A 26,491-nucleotide genomic window follows, 5' to 3' on the forward strand; every position below is an offset into this window, starting at 1 on the left:
AAAGATACAATAAATTTCAAAGTCCATGCACTGTGGTCTGAATGTCTGTGTCCCCCCCAAAAAAATTCACATGTTGAAATCCTAGTGCCCAGTGTGATGGCTTTCAAAGATGAAGCCTTAGGGAGATGACTGGGTCGTGAGGGTGGAGCCTCATAAATGGGATTAGTGTCCCAATTGAAGAGGCCCCAGAGAGTTCCTTCGCCCCTTCCACCATCTGAGGACACAACCAGGAGTCTGACACCCTGAAGAGGTGTCACTCCACCCCGCTGGCACCCTAAGCTCAGACCTCCAGTCACCACACTATGAGAAATAAATGTCTATTATTTATGAGGCACTCCGTCTGTGGCATTTTGTGCCTGAATACATTAAGACACCATAGCTTAAAGACTAAAGAAAAAGAAAATGGGTAACAAGAAGTCAACAAAAGGATCTGAGATAAAATATTATGTTCTTTGTGTAAAAGTAGCTTGGGAAAACGATTTCATCTAGTCATGAAGTGTCTGAGTGAAGAAAGAGAAGGAAGGCCTGCCCTCTCCCACCACTGTCTGGAGCATTGTGAGGAGTCACGTGACGTCTTCTGGGAGCTATTGTCAAGGACCGACCTTGCATACAGAAAAGAGTGGCAGCCATTTTCAATGCCATTGTCTGAACCCACTGAATGTTTCAGACCACAGTGTCACAAATAGTACTAGGCAGTCAGGAAAGCAAGAGAGGGTTGAAATGGAAAGCAAAGAGTTTATCCACTACCATATTTAATTTTGGGTGATGATCAGTCCTCCAAGAGGAAGTAACTCAGCCAAGGTGAGACCACTTTAGTTTTGTTGCCTCTAAATTTAGCTACTTCAAAAATATATAAAGCAAATTCCATAACAAACAGGGAAAGTGTATATGCAGTGTACGGAACACTGATCTAACTCTGGGTAAAGGAAGTGGGGCAGTGCTTACATTTCAAACAAAAATTTTACATCTGTAATTAACTTAAATTTATCTTCAATTTAGTTTTCCTGTTCAACTTCCAGAATATTTTAACTGTAAAAGCCCCTGAATTAAAAAAAAAAAACAAACTTGGTAATAAGAAAATCTGGTACTACTTTGTGAATCAGCGTTTTTAATGGGCATAAATATTTCCATGTGTACGCATGCTTCTCTCACCACTGACTGCATCACACTGCCTTTATCTGTGGCTAAACAGACTACAACTGGCTGAGTAGAGCTTTGTATTGATGGGTCCCCAGGAAAGCAGACAGTGAGTGAGGCTGAGTGAGAAGCGCAAGAGATTGGACGCGGGGGGTGATGTTTGTGAAGAACATCCAAGGAGTAATGAAGACGATCCGTGGTTCAGACCATGGTTCATATGTGGCACCTGTAAAAGGTGAGAGAGCAAGAAGATGGAGAGAGGATGGACTCAGATCTCAGCAGGGAGGGTGGGGGGTGGCTGATAAATTTTGGCCAACCAGCTGGAACACCCTGGAGCAATGACCTACTGGACGGAAGATGCTCCATCATTGGCTGGATGCTGCCCAGGAAGTGTGGTCTTGGCTCAAAAGCTGAGGCAGATACTAAAGACCCTGTGCTGGAGGCTGTCAGCTGACTTCATCCCTGCAGTGTGTTCTTTCTTGAATGGGTGTCTGAGTAGCACACCCCAATGACTGCCAAAGTGCATCTCTGCATTGCATGGATTTGCTTTTCCAAACATCTGTTAGGAGTGTCTCCTCCACAAGTCCAGTGGGGCTCTCTGTGAGCAGAAACGTAGAAGTGGGAGCCTGTGGGTCCAACTGCAGCCCCAGTCACTGCTGTTGGCTTCAGGATGGTCACTGCTATTCTTCCCTGCCTTTCAGCATCCACCCTGAATCCCTTCACTCTCAGCTCTTACCGCCGCTGATCCTGGGGGCTTTCCTCAGGCACACTCTCATTTCCTGAGGGATCTTTGGTGAAGCCAGGTCTCTGAGGCTGGCATCACTGCTCTTGTCCATTCATGGTCATGAGTGGTCTAAGAAGCCCCAAGAGGCACCCAAGTCATTCTGAGTTCCACACCTCTCTACCACCAGTGGGGATCTGCCTTTTGATCAGACTCAGTTATCTCTGCCAACATGGAGACTCCTTTTATCATCCAGGGAGCAACTGGAGCTCACAGTTTGTGAGAACACTATCGTGTTCCTAGTACAAGACCTCTACCTCTGAAAGGCCCAGATTTCTGGGGATAAAAAGTACAAAGGAGCCCAGTGGGTCACTGTGAAAGACGACAAGGGGCCACTCCATCTACCCATCCCTCAGTTCCAGATCCCACACATCCTTCCTGCTGGGGACACAATGCCCCCAAGACACAATCTTGGTATTCTCAGCGAGTGAGGCAACCCTCTTCCCAGAGCATGATCTCCAGGCTTGAACTCCAGGCAGCAGCTCTGGACAGAGTGATGTGTACTGAGACCAGTGAATGGTGTGTCACGGGCCACTCCTGACCTCCTTTGCCATGAAGATTTTCCCTGATGGATGTTGAGTTGTGTGTGTGGGATCCCATGCCTGTAGGTCAGCCATCTCATAACAGTGCTGCCTGAACTTTTATGAACAGGAAAAGCAAACTCACACGTGAATACGTGACTGTTTTTGTAATAGTAAATTATTGGCTCTTCTAAGAAAGAAGGAAGTTAAGATAGTCAACTTGTCACCAAGTGGTTGGCAGGTCTTCTCCAGGAATTGTGCCATACTGCGGGCTCAGCAATGGTGTCTGCTGCTACCAGTCTCTGCAGTGAGTGGAAGGCCATGGAGGTAGGCCTATGTACATCTGTCTCGGTCACCATACCCACCCCATCCATGTGCCAATTGTGCCATTCTAGGCTGGCTGGTTACAAAGACAGGCTAATGTCAACTGGTGATATCATTTTGTTGGCTTAGTTGTTCCATGTCCCTTCCAGGGTGAGTGCTTTCTGGTGGCCATTAATATGTAGTACACAGCTCTTCAGACTTTATGCCCTTCTCCAATGTCCATCTACCTGCTCTATCCCCAGTGCTTCCTTGTCTGACTTTCCAGTCTTTGTCTTTCTAGTCCTTTACTCATGAAACTGCATATAGTCTCACCTTAGAACACTTCTCCTTCCACACAAAGTGGATAAATAAATATAGTGTTCAAAGCTCTGCCCATGAGCAGAGTAAAGATTGTCTCTTGCCACTGTCCGTTTTCAGCTTGAACCCAACTGCCGAGCCAACCCATCCAGAAACCAAGCTTGCACTTCTTCCTTCAGCTGGTCATACAGGCCGTGTATTCATCAGGGTTCTCCAAAGACACAGAACTACTAGGATTCTGATGGTTGAGAGATGATAGATGGATGAGTGGATGGATGGATGGATAGATACATAGATAAAGATAGATAGACAGAGACAGATAAACAGACAGACACATACAGAGAGAAAGAGCATGAGTCTGACCACTGGAAGGTTAAAAGCACTGCTGCAGTTGCAGGTCTCTAAATCTTGAAGAGTTTGTCTCTTAGCCTCTGGAGCACATGTTTCTCACCAATCCTGGCATTCTAGTCCCCTTTTGTTCTCCTGCCAGTCAGCTTGATGTGTATATATATATATACAGTTTTATTTATTTATTTATTTATGGCTGTGCTCCAGAGGCTAAGAGATAGTTCCAGCAGCTCTGCCATATGGAGGCCATGCCTGGCTGTGTGGTACCCACTCTGGAGAGATCTCAGTAGGTGGATACTGGCCTGGAATGTAAGCACCTGAAAGGAGATGGTTGGGCTCTGGATTGGTTGGTTTGTATTTGAGAATGGTTCCCACAAACACGTTGTTTATTGTCTTAGGAATGGGCAAACCCTTGGGAAGGACTATCCCTCCAGGCTCCAAGATGTCAAACCATCAGAATACAGAAAACAAAATCCATGATTAATATAATCCTGTGTGTGTGTGCTAAGTCACTTCAACCATGTCGGACTCTGTGTGACTCTATGGACTGTAGCTCACCAGACTCCTCTGTCCATGGGATTCTCCAGGCAAGAATACTGTAGTGGATCACCATTTTCTTCTCCAGGGGATTTTTCTGACCTAGGGATCAAACCCTCATCTCCTGTCTCCTGCATTGGCAGGCAGGTTCTCTACCACTAGCGCCCCCTGGGAAGCCCTCAATATAATCCTAGGACACAATATTGTTTTCTTTTGACTATTTTGGCCCCAAAGAGTAATCTTGGCAACTTCCACTTGGCCTTCCCTACTGTAACTAAAGATTAACCCAATGGCTGGGTTTTTCCAGTGACCAAGTGTGTCAAGACTAACTGTACATTCAGAACCTGGAGAAATGATCACCAGGGGCAGGAGGGGCATGAACAACTATAAGCTGGACTTTGACCAGAACTCCATTTATTACCTGAGTCCCCTATGCCATCCTTCTAACTGTGGCGTCATAATAAAGCTTCAAGCCTCCAACATGCCAACGCCTGTTCAGAATCTGTATCCAATAATCATCCAGATGTTTGAGGGTTTCCTCCCCAGAGTAGAGTCATTTGAATAAACAGTCTTTGGAGAAGGGCTAAGGGGTTACTCCACTGCAGATCTGCTGTGGTTGCTGAGTCCTTTCTCCTGGGAACCTGGCCTCCTTTCTGATCAATGGGTCCCACATTTAAACTGCCTGGAGTTCCAAAATTAGACAAGGGATTGCAAATGTGTGACAGGGTCACCACCCTGGGCGTCCATTTTTGCTTTCTTTTGATTAGACACATTAAGAAGTGTTCTCACCAGATTCCCATCATCACTGCTGCCCACAGATTCAGTTCAGTGACTGCCCTTCCCATCCCTCATGGTCAGCAGAGGGGAGCCACTGTTGAATTTCCCGATGCCTGGTCTGCCCCACAATGTAACCTTGGGTGGGTCTTCCACTCAGGTGTATCCCCTCCAGAATATCTACTCTCCTGAGCCTTTCCACCCCTCCCTACACTCTCTGCCACGACATTTTAGACTTTTCAATTCTGCTCAGCATGGGCCTCTCTCCGGTCTTTTAAGAACCAGCCAACAGCAAGTTTCCACCATTGTCTGAGGTCTTTGCCAACATCCTGAGAAAGTGCTCCCAAACCCATAAATTTTCCTTTACTCAATCTAGTGTTCCAGTCCCCTTAATCAACATACTCAAAATCCAGTCCCAGTCCCTGCCAGTGTATGCTGGCTAATTTTTGCTGTTCAAAGGGGCAGTGGTATCATCTCCTTCTAACTTATTGGGCTCACCAGACCGTTCCTGGCTTGGTTACAGTGTGACTTAGCTCCTGGCAACCAGAAAAGGATGTGGAGGTTCTACAGAGGCTTTCTTACCTTGTGAGGACACAAGTCTAGACCATAATAAGCAAAGGTGAGCTACCTCCATAAGCCTCAAGAGTTCAGAGGTCCCTGGGGAGCCACAATATTTGGAGGTACCTACCCAAGTATCCCATATTTTCCCAACCAGGGCCCTGACCTTGGCAGAACTGTTCAATTATCTTTGAAGCTGGGCAAGTACTTTAATACTGAATTTGGTCTTCTACTTTTTCTACCCTGACTGCAGTAACAGGCCTCTACAAGAGGCCCTCTGGCCTTCATATCTAGTTTCCAATTGTTCCCCTAATTGCCCACAGCTTCCCCTCAGCCCACCATTGGGCATCAATGCCACTCAGTAACAACCAGCCAACTCCATGGTCCTTGTGTGCTCTGCATCTCCTCACCTTCCCAAATACCTGAATCCTCTCTCCAGACAGGGATACTTCCTCTGCTGGAACCTTCTCCCAACTTACCATCAGTGAGAGTTCTAGGAGTTGGGTTACCATCTTGTGCCAGATATCATCCATGCCCTGAGTAAAACCGGGATGGGGATCCACTTCCAAAGACCATGTTACTACCTCCTCCCTGGACCTCACTGAGTACCACCTGGATCCTTCAGGAAGCAGACACCATGAAGGTTAGAGTGCAGGAAGTTTATTGGGGTCGTCGGGGGGAGGGAAGCGTGAGGCAGAGGAACACTTGTGAAAGATTGCTATTGTTGTTCAGTCAATAAGTCATGTTCGACTCTTTGCAACCCCATGGACTGCAGCATGCCAGGCTTCCCTGTCCTTCACTATCTCCCAGAGTTTGCTCAAACTCATGTCCATTGAGTCAGTGATGCCATCCAGCCATCTCATCCTCTGTCACCTCCTTCTCTTCCCGCCCTCAATCTTTCCCAGCGTCAGGGTCTTTTCCAATGAGCTGGCTCTTCACATCAGGTGGCCAAATTAATGGAGCTACAGTGTCAGTCCTTCCAATGAATATTCAGGGTTGATTTCCTTTAGGTTTGATTGGTTTTATCTCCTTGCTTCCAGGGGACTCTGAAGAGTCTTCTCCAGCACCACAACTCGAAAACACCAATTCTTCGGCACTCAAGCCTTCTTTCTGGTCCAAGTCTCACATCCATACATGACTACTGGAAAAGCTATAGCTTTGACTATATGGAGATTTGATATATTGACCTTTGTTAGCAAAATGATGTCTGCCTTTTAATACACTGTCTAGGTTTGTCATAGCTTTTCTTCTAAGGAGCAAGTGTCTTTTAATTTTGTGGTTGCAGTCACCATCTATAGTGATTTTGTGAAAGATAAAGGGTTTGAACAGATATGGGCAGCAAAAACCTTCAGATCATGACGCAGACCTGATGTCTGTGAGAGCAGAGGGGACCAGGATGGGGCAGGAGGCACCCAGCCCACAATGCAGAGCTGATAAAGTCTTAGTCAAATATGGTCCCTAGAATTCCCATAAGCTCAGCCATCACCTGCCTGCTGCCCAGGAAATGCATGGCCACAACTGGAAAGCTGAAGATGCTGAAGGCTCTAACAGCTCTTTTCAATTTATGTCCACAAGACTCTCAGATCTTTGCAGGTAGAGCTCCCTCGGCACGTTTCCCCCTCCAGAGATAGGATCCGGGTCATCTAGTCACCAAGTCCACAGACCTGCATCCAGCCCCTTGCACATACCAGTCATGCCCTGGGTGTTTGCAGTACCTCCACTGAACAAAACAGGCCATGGTCCCGGCAGTGGCGCCTTGCGGAGTCTATTCTCAGACAGTGGTGGGGAAGGATTCAAAATAAACCCATAAAATACAAAGCACTTAGACTGTAAGAGCCCCCGGGAGGAAGAAAAGAAAATCACTGGAAAAAGAGGTCAGGAGGGGGAGCAGGGCCAGTGGGCAGAGATCAGATCATCAAATGAAAGTGGGCGGTCAGGATGGACCTCATCAAGAAGGTGACATGTGAGCAAAGACTTCAAGAATTGAGGGAGTACGTCAAATACATACTGGAGGAAGGTGAGAGAACGCCAGGCAGAAGAAGCAGCTGAAAGACCCACAGGCAGGAGTGGGCCTGGTATATTAGAGTCAGCACAGAGTTTGCGGTCGGAGGGCTCCAGGAGGGGTTGGCAGAGGAGGGGAATCACAGCTTCCAGTATCAGCAAAAGAAACCATTATGGGGCTGTCAATAAAGGGGCAACCTGACTGTACTTGAACTTTCAAGTCCCCAGGTGGCCATGCAGAGGACAGTGAGGATGCTAAGGATGGTGACCAGTGAGAAGGCTGCACTGGTCCAGGCAGGAGGCACTGGTGCTCCTGGCAGGGTGACAACTGGGAGAGGGGAGAAGTGGTCATGATCGGGTGTAGTTTTCAACCATGTGAGCCAAGCTGATTTCCTGACTGCCTGATCAAGATGGACTAGGAGTGGAGAAATAGGGTGCCTCCAGAGCTTGTTAAGCTGTGGAAGGGTGGACCTCCAGCCACAGAACTCTCAACTAAGCACCCCTCTCCTCACACATCTGTGACCCCCCAGGAGATGACACCTTTATTTCATCAATGAGACATGTCTTGTGTATCTTTTCATCAGGGCTTTAAAAATATATATCAAATGAACGACTATTTTCATTTGGTAGAGCCGCCCTCATGAAGTATCGCAGACAAAGGGCTTAGACACAGGGATTTATTTTTGCACAGATGTGCTGGCTGAAAGTCTGTGATCGAGGTGTTGGTGGGCTTGATTTCTTCCAAGGCCTCTCTTCTTGGCTGGTAGACACCATCTTCCCTGTGTCCTCACACAGCCTTCCCTCTGCCTGTATCTGCATCCTCACCTCCTTTTCCTGTAAGGACACCAGTCCTATTGGATGAAGCCCACCCTAATGACTATATTTCAACTTGACTGCCCTCCTTAAAGACCCATCTCCAAATCCAGTCACATTTGAGGTCACTGGGGGTTAGGACTTATCCAAGTATGAAATTGATGGGGGAAAAAAATCAGCCCATAGTCACAACTAAATGGGTTAATTAAGAAATTTCAGAGACACAAAGAAGAAGCCCAGTGAAGGAAACTAAGATGGAAAATTAAGAAATAAGAGTAGAATCGAGAGATCAATGTCACAAAAGCCAAGAAGGAAGAAGTAGTACCCCGTGGCCAGTGCTGCAGAGAATTCAGGCGAAAAGAAGTGTCAGATGCTTCTCCAGGTGAAGATGCTACTCCTGTAATAAGGTCAGTACCCTTCGTATCCCTGAACTGTATAACTGAGAAGAAATATCCTTTCCTGTGAAGTACTAGCCAGGATCTTTTTGGGCAATCTGAAATCATAACTTGGGAAAGAGAATACTTCAGTATCAGAGAGGTTTGAAAATGTCAGAAATTGTCCTAGAGACAGGCTAAATCCCTTCCAGAATATCTTTCAATCTATTTTTTGAATCTAACAAATTTCACTCAATCATTCTGAGGTTACAGGTTTACTCAAGTAGTAAAATACACCAGATCAGATTCCCAGCCCAGGAGCGCTGAGTCTTGGATCTGAAAAGATTTCTGGAGAGATATTCTACTCCTCATAACATTAACTACAGTAAGACATAGCTCGCTGTACAAAAGGAAGATGCTGTAAGAAGCCACGAATTATAACTGTGTCATGTCCCCTTGGTATTCCTCAAAAAGCTTGTAAAGTTGCAAGTTTATTAAAAAAATAAATAAATCACATTCACTCAAGGGGAAATGCAAAAATAAAACCATTTTTCTTTACCCTCATGGGAAATGTGAGTATTTTAAATGTTCTAATACTGACTTTGCAAGTCAGTATATAAGCATTATTGGAAAGTCCCGTATTGCCTGAGTTTTATAGCTCCTGGCTCTTTCAGGAGCTCTCTCCATTTAGATCAGAGGACAGTTTTATCTAATCCTTTGAACTAACACAGATTTTTATAACATTGATTGAAAGTCTGGATTGCAAAAGCATTGCTATTGATCCTTATCCGATAACAACATTTTCCTCAATAATTCATCGATCCCTGACAAAATGATTAAAAGCCAACATTTATTGAGACCTCACGACATTGCAGACACCAGGCTAAGTGCTTTGCATACTGACCTTTCTTTCTGTCTTCCAGGATACCTTCCTCCCCACAGTCCAGTGACCACAAGACTTTCCCATCTAGTCCCAACTCCTGAAACCCTTCCACTGCATCCCCTGGAATCCGTGGACCATTCACAGCAAAAGTCCCTATATCCCCAATCAAATCCCCAGATACTCCTTGCTCCTTTTTGTTCTGACAAAAACTGGTGCTTCCCTGAGAATGCTGCGCCATCTCCCCCTTCACATAATGGCCGTTTGTCATTCAAAGTCATCACACACTAGACTGGGAGGTAGTTGGAGACACCCTCCTCCTCCCCCTTCCAGATCCTTCTCCTTCCCTTCTGCCCTAAATCATGTCATCATACATCACCCCTGCTGCTCATGGTTCCCCACCTTTCTCAGCAACAGCAACCCCTGGCTCTTTAGCACCCTCTCTAACACATCTCCTGTCTCTCCCCAGCATTTTCATACAAGGGTAATAATCTCTCCAAGGCCCCACCTTCCTACCCCATTCAGTCATGCTCACTCAGTTACTTCAACTTCTTTCCTCATGTGAAAGAAAGAAACTGAAGTTGCTCAGTCGTGTCCAACTCTTTGCGACCCCGTGGACTATAGCCTACCAGGCTCCTCTCTCCATGGGATTCTCCAGGCAAAAATACTGGAGTGGGTTGCCATTTCCTTCTCAAGGGGATCTTCCCAACTCAGGGACTGAACCCGAGTCTCCTGCATTGCAGGCAGACACTTTAACCTCTGAGCCACCAAGTAAGTCCTCACGTGAAGAGCCACTCAATTCCTTGGTAAAAAGAGATTCCCACTGCTGGGAATAGATCTGAAAAAATAAAAATAAAAATATTAATTCGAAAAGATACATGCCCCCCAAATAGTTCATAGCAGCACTATTTACAATAGCCAAGACATGGAAGCAACCTAAATGTCCATCCATAAATGGATAAAGAAGATGTGGCTTATATATACAATGGACTATTACTTAGCCTTAGAAAAGAGCAAAATTTTGCTATTTGCAGCAATGTGGATAGACTTAGAAGGCATTATGCTAAGTGAAATAAGTCAGACGAGACAAACACTATATGATTTCACTTATGTGTGTGTGTGTGTTAGTTGTTCAGTCATATTCAACTCTTTGTGAGTCCATAGACTATAATCCACCAGGCTCCTCTGTCCATGGGATTCTCCAGGCAAGAATACTGGAATGGGTTGCTATGCCCTTCTCCAGAGGATCTTCTCGACCCAGGGATCGAACCCAGGTCTCTCACATTGCAGGCAGATTCTTCATCATTTAAGCTACCCAGGAAGCTGAATATCAGTTATCTGTGGAACCTAAAAAGTACAACAGACTAATGAATACAACAAAAAAGAAGCAGATTCACAGATACAGAGAACAAACTAGTGGTTACAAAGTGGCAATATGGGGGTAGGGGATTAAGAGGCACAAACTATTATGTATTAAATAAACTATGAGGATATATTGTACTATACAAAGAATGTGGCAAGGAGTTTATAATAATTAAAAATGGAGTATCACCTTTGAAAATTGTGAATCACTATATTGCACAACTCTACTTCAATTTAAAAAATTTAAATAAAATATAAAAACTGAAGCCAACATTAACAACAATCAGTTTTTATGATTTCTAGATGAGTTGGTAGTTGGCCTGTCTTTTAACGTGGATCAAATTTTCCCCTAAATTGGGAGGTTGAGGTTAGCAGCTGCTGACTATTATACATGGGATGGATAAACAGCAAGGTCCTACTGTGTAGCAGAGGAACTATACAGAATATGAAAAAGAATATATATGTATAACTGAGTTACTTTGCTGTATAGCAGAAATTAATACAACATTTTACTGATATACTTCATAAAATTTTAAAAAGAAAAGAAAAAAATCTCTCCCTAAAATATGAACAACCTATTCTTGAAATATAGGAGACATCCATTCTGGAAATACATTTACAAGCCTTAAGTGTTTTTTTGTTTGTTTGTTTTACTTAGGAAAACAATACCAGTGTGATTTTTTAAGTTTTGTCTAATATTTTCCCAATAATGATAAACACTCTGTAACTTGGCCTAATAATTTGATTCATATGCATATAGAAAATTTTGCACATACAATTCATTTTAAATCAAATATTTCTACTTCCTGATGCCAGACATAATATCTAATGGGCTAATGAAGCAAGTGCTTATTTTAGAATATTTCAGTGTTAACAAACACAAAGCACGGTCATTTTTCATCCACTGGTGCCTCTTCACAGCAAATGACACCATCATGCACTTAAGCTGGGAAGGACCCCTCCCGCAACAGGTTACAGAATAAGAGGTAGATGGAAGTAGTACAAAAGTTTAATAATTCCCCTTAAGCTTTTCAGAAATCCCCTCCATTAATATCAGTGTCTAGTTTTCTTTGAGGCTTTCATCTGAAGGAATGTATTATCAGCAATTGTGAGCAAAAATGTTTCAGTTTATACACAGCCATCTCCAGACTGTACATATATCTGCTTTGACTCACCTCAGAAATTCAAGCAAAACAAAGTTATGATCAGTATATAACAGGCAGGTCACGGGGTTAATGTCTGATTCTAACACTGACATCTTATTTTAACTGCTCAGTTCAGTTCAGTTCAGTTCAGTCACTCAGTTGTGTCTGACTCTTTGCGACCCCATGAACCGCAGCACGCCAGGCCTCCCTATCCATCACCAACTCCCAGAGTCCACCCAAACCCATGTCCATTGAGTCTGTAATGCCATCCAACCATCTCATCCTCTGTTGTCCCCTTCTCCTCCTGCCCTCAATCTTTCCCAGCACGAGGGTCTTTTCAAATGAGTCAGCTCTTCGCATCAGGTGGCCAAAGTATTGGAGCTTCAGCTTCAACGTCAGTCCTTCCAATGAACACTCAGGACTGATCTCCTTTAGGATGGACTGGTTGGATCTCCTTGCAGTCCAAGGGACTCGCAAGAGTCTTCTCCAACACCACAGTTCAAAAGCATCAATTCTTCTGTGTTCAGCCTTCTTTATAGTCCAACTCTCACATCCATACATGACCACTGGAAAAATCATAGCCTTGACTAGACGGACCTTTGTTGGCAAAGTAATGTCTCTGCTTTTTAATATGCTGTCTAGGTTGGTCATAACTTTCCTTCCAAGGAGCAAGTGTCTTTTCATTTCATGGCTGCAATCACCACCTGCAGTGATTTTGGAGCCCAGAAAAAAAAAGTCACAGCGTGCAAAGGCGGCAGAAGGTACCACCCAGAAACAACAAAAGATAAACACCTACCTACCTATCCACAACAGATGTGGAGCTTCCAAGAGATGAAAAATATTTAATATTAAAGCAAAAAATTCAAAGTAAAGCCAGTAAATGATCTCGATTTTAACCCAGTGAACTATCCAAGGCCCAGTGTAGGGTGCCAGAGACATTGAATCCAATTTTTGAATGAAAGAGTTCAAGTATCACTTTAAAACTTGTTTTATAGAACAAAAATCATCTCTTAACAGACCCGTATTAAAATCTTTTTTCTAATGTATTAAGAATCTGTCAGGGCTTCCCTGGTGGTCCAGTGGTTAAGAATTTACCTTGCAATGCGATGACACAGGTTCAATCTGTGGTCCAGGAGGATCCGACATCCCGCAGGGCAACTAGGCCTGTGTGTCACAGCTACTGAGCCCGCGCATTGCAACTGCTGAAGCCCTGAGTGCCTAGAGCCCATGCCCCACAACACGAGAAGCCAACACAGTGAGAAGCCTGTGCCCCACAACTAGAGAGAGCCCGCACACAGCAACAAAGACTCAGCGCAGATAAAAAAGTTTTTAGCTAATAAATACATTTAAAAGAAAAAAAAAATCCATCAGAAGATGGTAGCTCTCAAATCCATTCACCTTTCAGAATAAATCTCACATGAATTCATCATCCATGTTATGGCAGAATTTTTTTTTAATACTGATATTTGAGAGGAGGGAATATTGGTCAGGACCTACAGTCTGTCCTCCCTCTCCCATCTCAAGGTGGGGCTCCCTGGGAGGCCAGGTGCCCTCCCTGGAGCCCACAGCATGCGACAGGGTGGACAGCTCATAGAAAGGGCTCGGAGAGTCTTGCATGGACTCTGAATTAAACAAGCAAGTAAAGGTCGAAACTTCAACTCTTACCAACGATAATTGGGAGTGCCTTCTCTAGGCTTTTCTTTTCTTTTTTTTTTACCAAATTTATTTTTTATTGAAGGATAATTGCTTTATAGAATTTTGCTGTTTTCTGTCAAACCTTTCAAGTCAAAACTCCCCCATCACTCCCCCATCAGAGGACCGGGAAAGTCATTTTACACAGCAGGGCCGTGGTTACAGCATCCCACAGACACCAAGGGTGGTACAAATCCATCTAAGCCCAGAATTATTTGAGAACTTTTGATTCTAGGATGAAAGAGAACAGTTCCCCATCTCTTCACTCGGGAAGAGAAACAGAGAAGAACTTGCACCAAGAAGGAGGCTCACGGGGCCGTAGCCCAGCAGACTGCACCGGAGCAGCCCCAGATTGAGTGCACGTGGCTCCCAAGGCCCCAGGTGCCAGCACTGAGCCGTCAGGGACTCCACATTTCCCCAAGAAGCTCTGCTCTCAGATAAGGGCGGCTCTTATCAGGAAGCGCGAGTGTGCCCAGTGCTGTTTACTTTGGCAGCAGCTCCCTTTGTCCTCTCTAATTAACTGAGGCTGATGAGTCCTCAGCAGCCCGGAGATCAGAGGAGACTGCGTGATCTCAGGCCCTTTCCCTCCTCTGCTCCCCCGGCTTGGCCTCCCTTGGCATTTTTTTCATTAACGTGGAGAGCAAATTTCACCCACATCCTGGCCTAGCATCAAATTCCAAATCAGTGTTTTACTCTCAGAGCCCCTCTGTCAGCAAAAGTATCTTTACATCTCATCAGACATGAGCAATGGTTTCCCCATGGCCTCCACATGGATGAGAGACCCTTGTCCCAGCTCTCCTGCTACCTCTAGAAAAGCCTCCACCCCATATGCTAACCTGGCCTCCAGAACATACGGCTAAACACTCCATAATGCATGTGTGTGTGCACCATCACTTAATCATGTCTGACTCTTTGTGACACCATGGACTGTAGCCCACCAGGCTTCTCTGTCCATGAGACTTACCAGTCAAAATACTAGCATGGGTTGCCATTCCCTTCTCCAGGGGATCTTCCCAACCCAGGGATAGAACCCAAATTTTCTGTGTCTCCTGCATTGCAGGTGGATTCTGCTGAGCCATGGGGGAAGCCCTCCATAATAATCTACCTCAACTCCATCAGAGGAAATGGTCTCAGTGAGTCCCTGGTACCACTGTCAGAGAAAAGGCAATCAGCAAGCCCACAACTGATCACCTATCTTCTACATTAACATGAGGTAATTGGCAGAGGACAGAGGCCACCACCCACGCACGTGATTCACTTAGTACTTAGGTAGTCAGTTATTCTGGTACCTCAAAATTACTTTTCACCCTGATTTTTTTTTTTTTTTATTGTGTGTGTGTATCTACCAACCAGGTCTTGCTTCAGGTCTTCTAATTCAAAACAAAACCTTCATATAATTAATTTTTTCACTTTAGCACTAGGCTCAACTAATGGGCACATTGCCAGAAACTCAAATGCTGTACCACATTTCATTTAAAAGGTTAGATTTTCCCAAAACTTCCTTAAGACTAGTTCATAGATTAAAAACAGCTAGGGTCAGCTTCTGATCAAAAATAACCAGAGAGTGGGGTTACCCATGACATGTTTCCATAGATTCCTCATAAATACCTATCAGAAAACAAGCATCATACCAGCTGGGAATTTCCCAGCTTCTTCCTGACGATGAGAATCATTTCTATTACTGTAAAATAATCTGATGAAACCAACATGCACTGGCAGCTGCCCACATTCATAGTATTTCCTATCTGGTTCTGTAAAGCGTATTCAAGCACATGGTTTCCCTCAGATAGAATCCATCATTTCCTACTTATGCTCTTCACCTGGGGCTTAAATCCTTTCTTTCAAGTGTCTGCCTCTTCAGAGAAACTTAGACTCAAGGGTGCTTCACTCCTACAGCGCACCTGAGTTTCAACAAAACTCTTTATCAAAATGGAATAAATCTTCTCCTTTGATCCTTGCAACAGCCCTGGCTGGTGGGCAGAGGAGGAGGCTGGAGCTGGGAGGAGTTGTAACTGCTAAGACTGGGACGCAAGGTAAGTGACAGAGGACAGAGGCCAGCACCCATGCACCTGATTTACTCAGTACTTCACTAGTCAGTGGTTCTGATACCTCAAGATTAATTTGTACCCTGATATTTTTTAAATATTTATATTTAGTACATTAATTTACTCATAAAAATTCTAAAAATGTACACTTTTTTCCTTTTTAACTAAGTGTAATAAAACATAAAACCTCCCCAAATAGAGTACTTGACATGCACAATTCAAAATCAAACTAGCAGAATATTAAATATTTACAAAACTATATCTTTTAAAAATATAAAGTTACATCCAGTTTTGTAGAACTGATATAAAAGGATGGCTCAAAAACAGGAGAATTTTTCTTCACCCCTAAAAAGAAGAATCTTCACACCCTGATACGTTTCATGTCTCCAAGTATGTTTTCATTTCACTGAGAGCAGAAGTTACATTAATAGCACACATTGTCCACTTGAGTTGATCTTGACACAGTTTGGATTCCTTACTCATTACAAGGAGTATGAAAAATCATACTTAATAACATTAACATAAACTATAATTTGTAATTTATGGAAATTGTCCAGGACCACTAAGAGAAATGACCATTGGGATCCACAGGGAGTGAAGCCTGAACCTTGCATTCCTTCCGGCCACCAACTCCCTGGCTTTTCTCCTTCATTCTGTCTTTCTAAGATTACTGGCTTCCAAGCTTGAGACCAACACAAGCCTAAATCAGGCTGGTAGTTCAATATTCCAATTTCCTCTCTGGAAATCCTCGGTGGTGGTGGTTTAGTTGCTAAGTTGTGTCTGACTCTTGCAACCCCATACACTATAGCCCGCCAGGCTCCTCTGTTCATGAGATTTTCCAGGCAAGAATACTAGAGTGGGTTGCCATTTCCTTCCTCAGGGGATCTTTCTGACCCAGGGATCAATTTCATCCTAAAACCCAAGACCAGACTCAATCTCCCCATGATTCCCAGTCCTAGGAGAAGAAGTTCCAAGCTGAGATGGATCCACCCCAGCATGAGATTCATGTCACCATGGCAACCAGGCATCTGTTACTTTCACTACTGAACTAGAACTTCTAAGGGGAGATTATGTAAAATTCAATCCGTAATTCCAATTGTCAGAATGAAACTTTACTTCTGTGATTGATGTCTTCCAAGGTCAATAGCTGAACTTCTAGGCATCATTCAGTATTATCCTTGTAGTGTTTTTATTTTGATTCACCAGCTATGTGTTTTGCTTCTATCAAATTCCTATCATAGTCCACTTGATTGACAGATTATCCTTCACTTACATGGTTTAGCCGGTAGCAAGAGTTTCTTATGTCTTTCCCATAGGCCCCTTCTGTCTTTCCCCTCTAAGTGGTAAATAACTTGAAGGCGAGGGGTCAGCACCCTTTTCTTGTATCTCCTTTACAACATCCAACTTGGAATTTTGTGTCAAATGGGTGTTCAACAAAGGCTGCTTAACTAGATTATTTTCTAGAATATGGCAGAACTTAAACAGAGATTTTTAAAAAGTGCCTTACATGTTCCATAGAATGGAAGAGAGATATTCCCTCTTGAAACACTGAGGTCTGGATGAGTAAGTGCTAAGTCACTTCAGCCATGTCCAACTCTTTGTGACACTACGGACTTGTGGCTCACCAGGCTCCTCTGTTCACGGGATTCTCCAGCTGAGAATACTGGAGTGGGTTGCCATGCCTTTCTCCAGGGGGTCTTCCGGACAAATTCCTTCACTCTTCTAAGTCTTCATTTCTTTAAAAGTGTAGAGATAAAGTATACACAGAACAGCTCTCTTGTCAATAGCCACCAGACTGGACCCTTAAAATGTACCCAGAACAGTCAACAAAAGAAATCAAGACACCAGCCATTACATTCTAAATTACACCAGGATTTAGGCATGCTAAGTCACTTCAGTCTTGTCTAACTCTTTGCAACCCTGTGGATAGTAGCCCACCAGGCTTCTCTGTCCACGGGATTCTCCAGGCAAGAGTACTGGAGTGGGTAGCCACTCCCTTCTCCAGGGCACCTTCCCTACCAAGAGATCGAGCCCAGGTCTCCTGCATTGTGGGCAGATTCTTTACTTCCCTGGGGAAGCCCAGGATTTAAGATGGGCAGGTAAAAATACGTCACTGGACTTTATAATTAAAGACAAATCACACTCAAATGTGTTTGAGAACTAACCTGATGGCCACTGAAACTTAAGTTCTTGTCTGCACAGTGCAGTCCTTTCCAGGTACATGTCCTCTTTAATAAAACTGACACCGGAGCCTGCATCTGTCCAGTGTCACGTGTCAAACATTCCGTCCCAGAAGTGCCCGCCATCCAGAAAGCAATGAAACCAGAAGTCTGCACTTGAAACATTATTATATGTCTGAGATTAAAAATATGTCATCTGTTTTGCCAACTCTGTTTCCATACTGAAATGGCTTGTGTAGTTTTTTCCCTGTGTGATCACCATTATCCTGTCATGCCACATCTCAAAACTGGAAATATCAGAAACTTATCATCAAAATTTTCAATCTAATTTTCTATCATTCACTCAGTTTGCTGTGTGGGCTACAGGCAGCAGCACATGGCTTTGCAGAATTATTCACTAGATTACATATACTATATGGTAAATAAACACTCAACACCTTTAGCAGTAGGAACAAGAAATTCATTTTAACCTCATATTGGCCAATAGCTTCCTAAATGTCCTTTATTTATCTTCAAGAGGTGTACAAGGACCAGGCAGACTTGCATAACTTACAGCAGGTCAGCAGTGGAGCCCAGAACCTGAGTTTGGCCCCCTTCCCAGTGGGCATCTACACCACACAAGGACATTAAATCAGGCAAAAAGACCTTGGCACTAGCTTGGTCCTGTGCTTGATGACTGCAGAAGTCCAGCTTTCCTTCTCATTCATCATCCATTTTTTAATTTGATCCTAGCCCATCTATTAGCAAACAATCGATTTGGGAGAGTTTCACGCTTGTGGTTGTGAAAACTCTGGAGTGTTAAGGAGTTGCTGGTTTTTGATAATTGTTTGTACGGCATGTTTGGGCATACCGCATAATTTCCTTCATAAACATCCCAATGTGAACTTAATTAAGTTCTGGTGAGAAGCAACAACACTCTCAAGAAATAGATTATTAAGAAAACTGCAACCAACTTGGTTCTTGGCTCTGGCAAAACTGAAATTTAGATGACTATAAATATACTCAATTACGCATACTGCCAAATACTATATTTCAGTGTTTGTTCATAAAACGTAATTTGAAATGCATGTAGGATGATACAGCCTTTTTTTTGTAAAAGGAAGTTATTATCTGTGATAAAAGCAGTTGTTGACATTAGAAATGCAGACGCAGGGATCCAGACGGGAAATTTAATAAAAAGAAAACAACTGTAGCAGGGAAAAGGGGGGTTAACAATACGGCAAAGCAAAGCCAGATGTGACTGCAAATATCCACCCACAGGCAAAACCCAGACTCCTACCTTTCAGATATGCCATCAGCGCCATGAGAAGCAAAACACAGCCCTGGATTTAGAAAAGAAAAATGGACCATTCAGTGCGTCACCGCTCACTGTGCAGGACTCCTGTGAGTAGACAGATGCATTTGTTAATTCCTCAGCACCGCTTCCTTTGGAGTATAATGTTAATTGCCTGTGGAGTTCCATCTTGCCAGAGCCCCTCATCCAGCATCCTCCACCGGCCCCACCCAGTAGTCTCATGAACTGGCTTTAATTATATTCCCCAAAGAGTTGCAAAGATCTGAGACCATGCCGTAGGAACTGTATTTCAACATGTTTTACTAGGCTCAGATAATCTGTTAAATGTTAGCTTATTTAAATAAAACCCACTGGAAAATTCTCCTCTCTCCACATCCCTGCAGTTTTCATCCTGGAAATTATTATCATGGATCATCAGGATCCTGGGAGACTCCAAGTGTGTCTTCCCATGCTCACCAAAGCAAGTTATCACAGTGGACGCAGTCCCTGATGTGGGTTCCATTTGGGGGCTAATATTTTTTGTATTTCCTATAAGACAAATGTGTTTTTCAGCTAGTGTTTCACCCAGGATGTCTATGGTGCTGCTTTTTCCTTAATGTCCAAAATAATTCCATGCTTCTGAAAATAACTGAAAATTCATAGATCTTTCAAAAGGTGTTTGGGAGGCACCAATTAGATTTATCATTGACTACAAGCATTGCTTGAGTTTGGCTTTTAGGTTAGGGATTCATTCTAAGACCCAGAAAGGATATACTAAAAGCATCCAAAAAGTCAAATTTTCTGAGATATTATAGTACAAGTGCAACCCTTTCAAGATGGAAGTTTTAGATAATATTCCAACATTGAGCATAAGTTCACAACCACCCAACAAGAACACCCTTTCCAGTTTGGGAATTCCTACTGCTCAAGACAGCCCATAATCTTGAATATTGCAGACTCCCTGTCTTTTCCTCTTCTCTTCCCAAGTAAATTGCTGGAAGACTTCAATTAATGGGACTAATGAGCATGAAACCTGTGGGTGGTGTGGAAACATTTGGTCCTGCCTCAAACCCACAAAAATTCCAGGAAGAAGGCAGCACCCAAGGGTGTGCACAGGACATCAAAAAGGACAGATCTTGAGATTCACAATGATTTGCTAAATTTCCTGACTCTATGTGTCCAACAGCCCAGAAAAGTTTCTAATAACACATTCTCAGTAAGAATCAAACATTTCACAAGTCTTGCCATGAATGTTTTTGAAAACAATAGCCACATTCGTAGAAATCAGATCTGGAAAGACCTACCCAGGATGTTGTAAGAGTATCCAGGTTAGGGAGTTTAAGAGAGTGGGGGAGCCTGGTGGGCTGCCATCTATGGGGTCGCACAGAGTCGGACACAACTGAAGCGACTTAGCAGCAGCAGTAAACCTTTAAATAGAGCCTTCTAAGCAATGTTTGACAGCACCCAATTGCTAATTGAGGGACTTGCCTGCCGGTTAAGACTCTGCACTTCCAATTCACAGAGGGGGACGTGGGTATTGAGACCAGTAGCACTGCGGGGAGTCAGTTCTGGTTGAAATTTTCAGTCCTACGGGCCATTTTCACCCACTGGGTAGAAATCCAGAGCTGGATCTTTGGGTTTGTAACTGGCTCCCAATCCTCTCTCTGCTGACATAGCTTGGCAGTCCCACAAGAGCAAGCATATGTGGGGTCAGCTAGTTAAATTTTGGCCAAATAGTAACCTTAAAGTGGGTGCTTTTGGAAGCTGGGTCTGAACACATAATCATTTCAAGTTTTCTAACCTGTAGGGTATTGATAAAAAGGTATTTAATATTTTTAAAAAGAAGATCTGAATATGAAACTCAATTTCAAAAACATTCAGTAACCCCATTTGTGATCATGTTGTGCTGGTTATGATACAAAACAAGATGGTTATGTAGATATATTAGTCTTTCATTTTTTTTTCCATGTACTGATCTTTTATTACAGGCTTATTGAACACTGTATATGTATAAACTGTTATTAGGAGATAAAAATACCAGTGCTGGACTACTACTACATGGGAGTAGTCTTTCATTTTAATTCTAATTATTTGTAAATTTTCTTATTGCAACAAGAAAGCATGAACATGATATAAAATTTTAGGAAATACCTGTATGTAAAAAGGAAAACACCACTGTCACCCCTAACCTTAGAGGGTTAGGGTAATCAGAGAAGTAACCAGTATTAGGATCCTGGTTCAGGTCACTCATTTCTTTATTTCTTTATTACTCATTTATTTATTTAGCACTATCTATATCCTTTCTATTCTTTATAAATATGCATATCTTTAAAACATGAAATTATATTCCACATAGGACTTTAACCTTATTTGTATTAAATAATATATCAAGAACGTTTTACTTCATCTTCTATTTTACATAATATTAATAGTGATGTGCTTTTCCACTAAATGTCTAGCTGGGCCATAGCTTATTTAAACTAACCATGATTGTCAAGCATGTGCCTTTTACGTAATTATACAAAGTACTGCACTAAATGGAAATTTGTACACACATCTATGATGGTTTTATGATCATAAGTTCTCGTAGGTACACCTACTACATCAAAGAACCCCCCTTTTCAGGACTTTTCAAACTTAGGATAGAACTAGCCACCACTTACACTTTGCATTCCCACCAATATGTGATTCCTCATATTCTTTCAATGATCCTTTTTCAAATGTTGTCAATTTGCTTGGTAAAAAGCAAGAAAAAATGTAATAGGTTTATAATACTTTTCATGCAAATAATACATAGAAACAAACACAAACAATAAAGAAAATATTTTCAATCTGCCAGTACAGTACCTTGAAAAGTACAGTAGTACAGTACAACAGCTGGCATCCAGGGCTGGCATCGAGTGAACAGGCAAGAAGAGTTACTGACTGGAGGAGGGAGATGGTAGAGCTGAAGCATCGTCAGCAACAGGAGATGGAGGGCAAGATGCCATTTCACTCACACCTGATATTGATGGAATGCGCTTTTGCATCTTTGAGAGTTTCTAACTTGGAGGTTCTAATATAGGGGATTTACTCTATGTACATGTTAAAGAACTATACTTTTAAAACTAATGAATCAGGGACTTTGCTGTGGTTCAGTGGTTAAGAATCCGCCTGCCAATACAGGAGACATGGGTCCGATCCCTGGTCCAGGAAGATGCCACATGCCATGGACAACTAAGCCCACCTGCCACAACTACTGAGCCCACACGCCCTACAACACATGCTCTGCAACACGAGAAGCCATCACAAAGAGAAGCCTGTGCACCGGAACCAGAGAGCAGCCCCTGCTCACTGCAAATAGAGTGCAACCATAAATAAGTAAATTTTTAAATTAAAGTAAATGAATGAATCAAATGCCCATGTACCCATTACCCAGCTTAAGAAACAAATATGCCTGATTACCCAGAGGCCCTGGGAATCCCTCCACCTTCCCCTTCTGAGTTTTGTATAAATCACTCCTTGATTTTCCTTCTAGATTTTCCAGATGTGAGGGCATCCTTAAACAGAACACTACTGAGTTTTGCCTGGTTTTGATTTGTGTATAAGTTCTTCCACACTTTACTATTTTGTTTGTTTTGTCCTATTTTGGCTTTTGCAACACTGTATGTCCAACCTGATCTGTGTTTAGTATCCATCGTTTCCACATATCTAAAGTCTTCCATTACTCAACATACCCCGTATGCTCATCCCGCATGCTATCCTTAGACGTGGAGGATATCCTAGGGCATTTTATTTCAGAGCTGTCTTGCTATGAATCATCCTATACGTGTCTCCCATTCAGAAAGTGCAAGTGTTCCTTGAGGAGATGACTTAGATCTCACCACATGAAATGGTCACTTTTGAAAATCAAACTGGGCAAGTGATTGGCTTGCAGGATATTCATGTGTTTGACCTAATTCCCAATAAGTTGTTTTCTAAAATAGTTTCACTGGCTTGCACAGGCGCAGCAGTGTTTGAAAGTTCCTTTGGATCCACACTCCCTGTCTATATCAGTTGCTCACTCGTGTCTGACCGGATGGACTGTAGCCTGCTAGGCTCTTCTGTCTGTGGGATTCTCCAGGTAATAATACTGGAGTAGGTTGCCATTTCCTCCTCCAGGGGATCTTCCCAACCCAGGGACTGAACCCAGGTCTCCTGCACTGCAGGCAGATTCTTTACCATCTGAGCCACCAGGGAAGCCCTTTGCTGTCCTGAGACATTTTAATTTGGACCATTTTGGAGGATGTGTGGTAACATCTCATCACCAACTCTCCCAGTAACTAATGAGGCTGAGCACTTTCCATATGTTCATGAGTTACTCAGACCTCTTCTGTGTCTCACCCATTCATATTTTCTGCCTCTTTTATCATTGGTTTATCATATCCTTATTAATTTGTAAACAATTGTGCATACCTTCAGAATACTAATCCTTGTCAGCTATGTGTTGAAATATCCCAGATTATGACTTGCTCTCTCACTCTCTCGTTGATGTCTTCTGAAGGACAGAGGATCTTCATTTTATTGTGGTTGAATTTATCCAGTTTTCTTTTACGGTTTATGCCCTTTGTACTTGTTCAGGAATCTTGCTCTAGTCCCAGAGTTGTAAAGATATTCTTCGATATTCTCTTCTAAGTCTGTTAAAATTTTACCTTTTACATTTTAGATTTTAATCCACTTTGCCCTCTAACTTCAGAATTGCCATTTGAATGTAGACTATAAGACAGTTTTTATGGTTTTCCCCCATGCATAACCAAGCCCGGCACACTTGTTGAATCATCTCCACACTGACCTGCAATTGTGAGCTTAGACGTATATGACATTTCTGCTTGATTTGCCTCTTTCTGGGCTATTTTATTCCTTTGATCTCACTGTGCTAATAGTGTCTTGATTGCTAAAACCTTATAAGAAGACTTGATATGTTATAGAGTTACATATCCTGGTTCCTCTTAAGACTGTCTTGCTTATTCTTATCAATTACTCTTCCACTGAAATTTAGAATCTGTGAATCAAGTCCTGCAAAAATATCCTGTTGGAATTTTTATTAAAATTGTTTTCAATCTCTCATCATGTGAGAAAGAACTGACATTTTTATGTCTTTCTGTCATGAATATGGTTCTTTCTCTATTTTAGCTTCCCTTATTACAGTTGAATACAGTCATATGTGTCTACATAAAGGAACCTCACAGCCCCTGTTAGATGTTTGCTAGGCATCCTCTCTTTGCTCTCAAGTGTGCCCTCCACTGTTCCCACCACGCCCTGTGCCCAGGAGACAAACTCTGTAGACTCTACATCAGGGACTCCCTGTGTCCTGGCTTCCAGGAAAGTCAGAAATAGGAAGCTACGGTGAGAAGAGCAGAGGACAGGAAGAAAGTAAAATGGGGTGTTGTACCCCACTCCCTGTCTTTCACGCAGCCAATCATCAGGGCTGTGCTCTTCTCCTGAAACAAACACTCACCTCCCACTTTCAGAAGTTGCCTACAGCTGTCCCCTCCCTCTCCAGGTTCAGCTAACCACGCCCTCCTCTCACTCCTCCCCTCTGATTGCACAAACCTGAGGGTCCTCAGTGTTACTTACCACAGGGGCTGACCACCTTTACTGGCTCCCCTTCACCCTTCCTACATCTGTCTAGTCATTGAAGGCTAGCTACATCAAGGATCCTACCTGATTCCTGTAGAGACCCCAGCTGGATACAGCTCTATGGGTGATATTTCCCATAATTTGTAGATTTGCTTTTCCTATATGGAAAATCATAGCCCACCAGACCCCTCTGTCTATGGGATTATCCAGGCAAGAATATTGGAGTGGGTTGCCGTTCCCTTCTCTAGGGAATCTTCCTGACCCATGGATCGAACCCGAGTCTCCTGCATTGCAAGCAGATTATCGTCTGAGCCACCAGGGAAGCTGATGTATATGGAAACTTATATCATCTACAAACAGTGATAGTTTGTTTTTTTCTTTCTGACCCTTGTACTTTGACTGCTGGTTTGAGTGTGCTGGCTTGCACTCCAGAGCAACGTTGATTAGCAGAGGTAAGAGCAGTCACAGTCCTTGTTTCATTCTTGATGTTAAAGGCATGACTTTCCATGATTTTCCAGTAAAAAGATATTTAGTGTAAATAAAGGAAGTTCCATGTCCTGGTGGATCAGTTGGTAAAGATCTCCTGCCTGCAAGGTAGGAGACCCAGGTTCAATCCCTGGGTCAGGAATATCCCCTGAAGAAGGAAATGGCAACCCACTCCAGTATTCATGCCTGGCGAATCCCATGGACAGAGGAACCTGGCAGTCAATAGTCCATGGGGTCACAGAGTCAGAAACAACTTAGCAACTAAACCACCACCACCACACCATTCTAAAGTTAGCTTGCTAAGGTTTTATTATGAATGTTTGATGAATTTCATCAAATGTTTATGTGAATCTATTATGATCACAAGTTTCCTCCTTTAAACTATAAATATGATGATTTACATGACACGTTTTATATTAAATCAGTCATTCCAGAAATAAATGCTACTTGATTATTGCTAGCTATATGGCACCCCACTCCAGTACTCTTGCCTGGAAAATCCCATGGACGGAGGAGCCTGGTAGGCTACAGTCCATGGGGTCGCTAAGAGTCAGACACGACTGAGAGACTTCACTTTCACTTTTTACTTCATGCATTGGAGAAGGAAATGGCAACCCACTCCAGTGTTCTTGCCTGGAGAATCCCAGGGACGAGGGAGCCTGGTGGGCTGCCGTCTATGGGGTCGCACAGAGTTGGACATGACTGAAGTGACTTAGCATAGCATAGTCTGTGAATAGTTTATTTAGGATTCTTGCATCTAGGTTCACAGCCAGATTGGTCTGTGATTTCCCTTCCCACTAAATATCCTTGTCAACTTTTGGAATCAAGGTTATATTAGTCTTATGGGTGAGAAGTGTTTTCTCTTTTTCTATTCTTTGCAAAGAGTTTGTCTCAGCCTGAAACTATCTGTTCCTTGAATATATGGTAGAAACAACCCATAAAAACATCTGGAACTGGTGTTTATTTTGTGGAAGGATTTTTAACTACTGACTCGAATTCTTTCAAAATGACAGGAGACTCCAGGTATTTATTACTTCTTAAGTCAACTTTAATAATTTGTACTTTTCTAAGAACTTTTCAGCTCCATAGGCGTTTATAAGTATTTGACATCAGCTTGGTCATAATATTCCTTTAAAATCTAATCTCTGATACTTCAGTACTTATGAGCTTTATTCATCCTGAAACTGGGACTTCTCTTTTTTCTTGCTCTGTCAGAAGTTTGTCCTTCTAAGCAAATTTGGCCTTGATAATTTTGTGGTTTTATTTCTCATTTCATTTATTTCTCTTCTTCTTCTTTTTTATTTATTTATGTTTTTTACTATTTTTTGGACCTATTCAATTACTTTTCTCTTTTTCTATCTTCTA

The 26,491-nt window shown here is 42.9% G+C and overlaps 1 long non-coding RNA gene across 1 annotated transcript; it reads right to left on the reverse strand.

The window, feature by feature from the left end:
- Positions 1-5,915: 5,915 nt before the first annotated feature.
- Positions 5,916-19,435, reverse strand: LOC132346896 (uncharacterized). Its single transcript, XR_009496875.1, has 2 exons — positions 19,049-19,435; positions 5,916-10,692 (listed from the first exon to the last, which is right to left on the reverse strand). It is a non-coding gene; the product is annotated as an uncharacterized lncRNA (long non-coding RNA).
- Positions 19,436-26,491: the final 7,056 nt, after the last annotated feature.

Source organism: Bos taurus, chromosome 13 (assembly GCF_002263795.3).
Source record: "Bos taurus isolate L1 Dominette 01449 registration number 42190680 breed Hereford chromosome 13, ARS-UCD2.0, whole genome shotgun sequence".
Classification (NCBI taxonomy): domain Eukaryota; kingdom Metazoa; phylum Chordata; class Mammalia; order Artiodactyla; family Bovidae; genus Bos; species Bos taurus.